Source organism: Dioscorea cayenensis, chromosome 21 (assembly GCF_009730915.1).
Source record: "Dioscorea cayenensis subsp. rotundata cultivar TDr96_F1 chromosome 21, TDr96_F1_v2_PseudoChromosome.rev07_lg8_w22 25.fasta, whole genome shotgun sequence".
In the NCBI taxonomy this organism is placed as follows: Eukaryota; Viridiplantae; Streptophyta; class Magnoliopsida; order Dioscoreales; family Dioscoreaceae; genus Dioscorea; species Dioscorea cayenensis.
In genome coordinates this window covers 382,833-388,832 of record NC_052491.1, presented here as the reverse complement: position 1 = coordinate 388,832, position 6,000 = coordinate 382,833, and the positions used below count along the sequence as shown (strand labels likewise).

General features: G+C 42.9%; 1 non-coding gene across 1 annotated transcript; it reads right to left on the bottom strand.

Moving 5' to 3' along the window:
- Nucleotides 1-4,243: 4,243 nt before the first annotated feature.
- On the bottom strand, nucleotides 4,244-4,350 carry LOC120252661. The gene has a single exon (XR_005534118.1). It is a non-coding gene; the product is annotated as a small nucleolar RNA R71 (small nucleolar RNA).
- Between the last annotated feature and the right edge of the window lie 1,650 nt (nucleotides 4,351-6,000).

Genomic DNA, 6,000 nt, shown 5'->3' with positions numbered 1-6,000 from the left:
ATGCTATTGAGACACATTGTTGGGAGTTCTTGTTCAATTCAAGGACCAAGGTGGAGATGTGTGCCAACTTCCAATGAGATTCAAGCCAATGTGCTAGTTGGAAGGGCACATGGACATGCTCCTTCTCTTTGTGAAAGATGAGTCGATGAAAAAAAGTCTTATATCCTACCACATGGACATGTGACCGGTAATGTGGACACAAGAGATGAGTTTTTAGACCACGGTTGTGAAGAGACTATAGTAAAATACTGTAGCAGATGACACACCTCTTGAGTCTGTGAAACGCAAGATTATGGGTTGTCGAAGTAATAAATTACCCTAGTGAGTGGGTAGTCGTATCCATACAGAATATTACTCAGAAACGCAACTATTGCTATTTAACTATAGTGAAAATGATTGATGAGTTGTGTAAACAATATCAATGCATATAAAAATAAAGAAAAAGAAAAGAAAGCGCAATAGGAATAGGAGAGGCAATTGATAGAAAATGGGCCACCTTGACATTGCTCACCCTAGGACTACTTTTTCAAGTGCAAGACTAATCATTGTCCCTTCCAACTGATGTTTGATGAGTCGTGGAAATCCAAATACACACGATCCCAAACATATGGTCAACCGTGACAAACCCTACACTATACCTCGGCATAAAGGAATACTCTCGACACCTCACAATATGCAAGGTTGGTTAAAGCTCTAGTGATTTCAAGTGATAAACCCTATTCTCTAATATAAATCTAACCCTTTGGTCCAGGCGAAAGACCCCTAGCCACAAATAAGCCCCAGCACTAAGGATTACTTCAACACTTTACTCTATTACTTGCTCAACTAAGCCCCAATGGAGTTTGTCTCGTAGTACTTCATTCCATCATGACCGCAAAGAACTCTTGGAACGTGGATGTAGGATAAATCACACCGAAAGGAAAGGGGACGTTCTGCTACCTCTTGACTCACCCTCTTGATCCTCTTCAACCTAGCTTTGTCTATTCCTAATGGAGTGCTACTCATCCACAAGGATTACCAAGATGGATTCCCAACCCTAGTGTCACTCTATGGGAAAATCAATACAACAAGCATTCAAGGATGGAACTCAATTAAAACATTAATTAAAGAAGTATAATAAATGTCAATGAAACAAAATCATCCTAGGATTTACAAGTCCAAGCACCGACTAGGGGTTTAGCTCTTCATGGAGTAATACACAATCAATAATGAAATCAATAGTGAAAACATGCAATCCATAGATAAAATCCCCTTGTAATCCATATCGATGGTCTTATGGAGCCGCCTCATCTTCTCCAAAGGTTCCCATGTCAAGCCTAGGGCACACCTCACTGAATCGGTGATGACCAAAGCTCGCTCAATAACTCTCCTCCAAAGGAACGCGATGTTAAAGGCCGTAGAACTGCTCCAAAAACCCTAAGCAAAGCCTCTCCAAAACCTAGCCGTGAGAGCGTCCATCAAAACATCTCAAGTCACGGTATTTACAGGGGCTAAAATCGGGCATCCACACAGGTGTGTGGATTTCTAGATTTTGGTTTTCTGTAAGCTATAAACAATAACTGCTACAGTGATTTTGCTATAGTGTTTTCCAACATTGATTTCACTATAGTGATTTACTACAGTAACTGCTATATTACTTTGCCAAAATGCTCCGGAATCCATTCTTATCATCGAGGCCACATGAATGAGCACACATATATTCTGTAGATCATGTTGCGTCTTCGATAAAATGACATTGACAAAGATCTTGCTAGCATATCATAAGTCGGAACACATGAGTGTGACTGTCTTTGTGCACCTCCATTTTGTGTATTCTGATAAGTGCTTGTGCGATATGAATGCAAAGCATTCATTCCTTATGTTGAGCATTACTTTTCTCGGGTTTTTACACTAATATGTGTGTTTTTATGTTACTTTCATGCAGGTAAGGTTGTGAGGCCGAGTATGAAGGCAAGAAGCCAATGTGGATCGTAATGCACCGATTTTGGAGGAAATCTTGCTAAGGTTCAAACGCGAAGACATAGGTCAGGTGTGAGATGCTAGAGTGTGTGCCAACCTCTTCATATTCTAGTTGGCACATCCATTTGGAGAAGCACATAGAATAAGAGCTCCACCAACTTGTCTATCATTGAAGAAGCAAGTGATCCACGACGTGAACGTGTGCCCGTTTACGTTACCCCGATGAGAGCATGGAATTCGGAGAATCCACACGGGCGTGTGGAAATTATCCACGCTCGTGTGGAAATTCCACATGGGCGTGTGAAAAATCCACAGGCCCACGTAGTCGCCCGACTCTAGCCCTATTTAAAGCCGATTCAGCCCTAATTTCAGCATTCTTTTCTCCATCTTTTCCCCAACATGAAAGAGGGCTTCGGCTTGGGTTTTGAGGGGTATTGGCTAGGGTTTTGGAGAGGTTCTACCGCTCCGACATCATGTGTCATTTGGAAGAAGGTTATTGGGAGAGCTTTCGTCGAAACCGATCCGGCGAGGTGTATCCTATACCGGACAAAGGATCCCTTGCGACGAGTAGAGGACTCTCCACAAGACCATCGACATGACCATCGAGGGGGTTTTTCTATGGATTCATTGCTTTTACATTCTATTTCTTTGATTGTATTTAGCTCCATGGAGAGCTAAACCCCTAGTGGGTACTTGGGTATTTGTGAACCCTAGGATATATTAATTTAATTGAATCTCTTTATTATGCTTTCAATTAATTGATGTTTATTGTGAGTTCCAACCTTGAATGCTTGATTGTATGAACATTTCCCCTAGAGTGACACTAGGGTTGAGAGTTCTTATTGGTAACCTTATGAGTGAGTGACACACCACGAGTGTTAGACAAAGCTAGGTTGGAGAGGGTTGAGATGGTGAGTCGAGAGGTACAGGAGCATCCCCTTTTCCCTCTGACGTGATAGATTCTACCTCCGTTCCTTGAGTTCTTTGCGGCCATAATAGATTGAATGGTCTAAGGGATGACCCTCCGCTGGGGCTTAGTTGCGAGTGCAACAGAGTGAAGCGTTGAGGTGATCTTAGTATGTAGGGCTTAATCGTGGTTAGGGACCTTCCACCTGGACCAAAAGATTAGGTCTATAATTATGAAGAGATTTATCACTTGGAATCCCTAGAGCTCATTGCAACTCTATGTGAGTGCGAGGTGTTGAGATTGTTCGATTTATTCTCCGGGACATGTATCGAGTTAGGCATAGTTGACCTTAGATTTGGGACTATGTAATGAAGGATTTCCACGACTCACTATTTCATTGATTAGGAAGCATAATAGACGGTTCTTGCACTTGAAGCGATCGTCTTAGGCGGAGCATTATTCGAGTACCCCATTTTTATTGATTGCCTTACCTTCTCCTTTACTAGTGCTCTCTTACTTGTTGATTTTACTTTTGAGAATTGAATCGTTGTCAGACTTATCACTATTGAATTTTCACATAGCTAAGAAGCGGATTAAGTATTTTTTTATTCCCTACTCCCTGTGGATTCGATACCCACTCATTCGGGATTATTACTTCGACAAACCAGTGCACGTACGGGATATACGCAAGTGGACCTCGTCAAGTTTCTGGCGCTGTTACCAAGGAGTAGGCGTTTAGAGATACTTTGCACTTTGTTTTTCATAGCTATTTCACCATATATTCTATTTCCTATCTTCTTATTCTATCATCGTTATGATTTCTTTTTCTTTCTTTTTGGGTGCAGCTCCATGTTATGACCCGAGGGAATCCCTCAATATTGGTTGAAGGAGATCCTGAGCTTGAACGTACACTTCAGAAAAAAAGGGAAAGAGCCTGTGCAAGAACAATGTAATTTAGCTTATTTGGAAGTGGAAGGATCTGAAAACATGGCAGAACAGAACGAGCAACAGCGAACATTATCCGATTATGGCATACCTTCAGTGTTGGGGACATAATTGAGTATTGTGCGTCCCCCGATTACTGCTCAGAACTTTGAGTTCAAGCCGGCATTCATCCACATGTTGCAGCAATCCGCACAGTTCAACAGTTTGGCCGATGAGGATCTAAACAGTCATATAGAGAGTTTTCTCGAGGTGTGTTATATGCTGAAGATAAACGGAGTGACGGATGATGCCATCAAGTTGAGAGCCTTCCCATTTTCCCTAAAGGGGAGAGCGAAGCATTGGCTACACTCATTACCTAGAGCATCGATTACCACATGGGAGGAGATGGTAGAAGCTTTTCTTGGCCATTATTTCCCTCCCAAAAAATCTGCAAAGCTTAGGAATGAGATATCATCCTTTGTTCAGTTGGAATTGGAGTCTCTATTTGAGACATGGGAAAGGTTCAAGGAGCTCCTGAGAAAGTGCCCACAACACAGATTCCCGGAGTGGATGATTGTTCAAACCTTTTATAATGGTTTGAACCCGAGTACAAGCCAACTCTTGGATGCGGTAGCAGGAGGTAGCTTAGGTTGCAAGACCCCCGATGAGGCTTGGCAGTTAATTGAAGAAATAGGGTTAAACAGCTACCAATGGAACGCTAGGGAGAAGAAAAAAGTGGCCGGTCTCCATGAAATTGATGCGGTAACTTCATTAGCGGCTCAAGTGGAGAGTTTGAGTAAGAAGTTAGATCTTCTAACTTCAAATAGAGTGGCGGCCGTGACTAATTGCAATGGGTGTGGTGGAGGACATGCTCCCTCCGATTGCCCTGTCTCTATTGGTGATGTTTCTTCGGTGGAGAACGTTGATTTCGTAGGTAATGGCATGAGACCTCAAGGAAACCCATATAGCAATACCTACAATTCGGGTTGGAAGAATCATCCCAATTTCTCATGGAGAAATCAGGGTCCACAAAAGGCCATGGGGCCACCAGGTTTCCAACAACAACAACAACAACAACAAGCCCCTTAGGTGAAAAACAGAGTCTCAGGTTTGGAAACCTGAATGACTGACTTATAGAAGCACTTGGCTAGATTTGTGCAATCTGCAAATACAAGGTTTGAATCAATCGAGGCTACACTTCGCAACCACACCTCTTCTTTGCATAACCTTGAAAATCAGGTGGGGCAAATTGCGAAGTCTCTCTCTGAAAGGCCACATGGAAGCTTGCCGAGCAATACAGAGACCAACCCTAGAGAGCATGTAAAGGCGATCACTTTGAAAAGTGGTCGTGAGGTTGAAGGTAGGCTTCCGGGTGAGAAGCCAAAAGAACATGCACCCGAGGTTATAGAGGTAGAAGAGGGGACTAGCAAAGAGAAAGAGGTGGCACCACCACCTTTCAAGCCAAGAATCCCCTATCCATCTAGATTGAAAAATGACCAAGGGGATGAACAGTACAAGAAGTTCCTGAGTTTGTTCAAGCAGCTCCACATTAATATTCCTTTTGTTGAGGCATTGGCCCAAATGACTAAGTATGCGAAGTTCTTGAATGACTTGTTGACTAACAAGAGGAAGTTGGAGGAAAGTGCTTCAGTGATTTTAGATGCTTCATGCTCGGCGGTATTGCAAAAGAACATGCCGAACAAGAAGAAAGACCCCGGAAGCTTCATCATTCCGTGTAATATTGGCAATTTAGGTGAGGAAATGGCATTGGCGGACTCAGGGGCTAGTATCAACGTCATGCCATACACTTTCTTTCAAAAGCTAGGCTTGGGCGAGCCGAGGCCTACTCGGATGACTTTGCAACTAGCGGACCGAACAGGGTGACATCCAAGAGGCATCATTGAAGATGTGCTTGTCAAGGTGGACAAGTACATTTTTCCTGTTGACTTTGTAGTACTAGATGTCGATGAGGATGCGGATGTACCCTTGATACTTGGGAGACCGTTCTTGCGGACTTCCAAAGCATTGATTGACATGGACGGCGGAGAGCTCACATTGAGAGTTGGAGATAAGAAGCTCACATACCGCCTTGCTGAAGCCATGCCGCATTACCTTTATTTCAATGACACTTTATACTTTCTAGACACTACTGATGAGATTGTTCTTGAATACATGCAGGAAATGTTTAATTCAGATCTGTATGAAGGTTT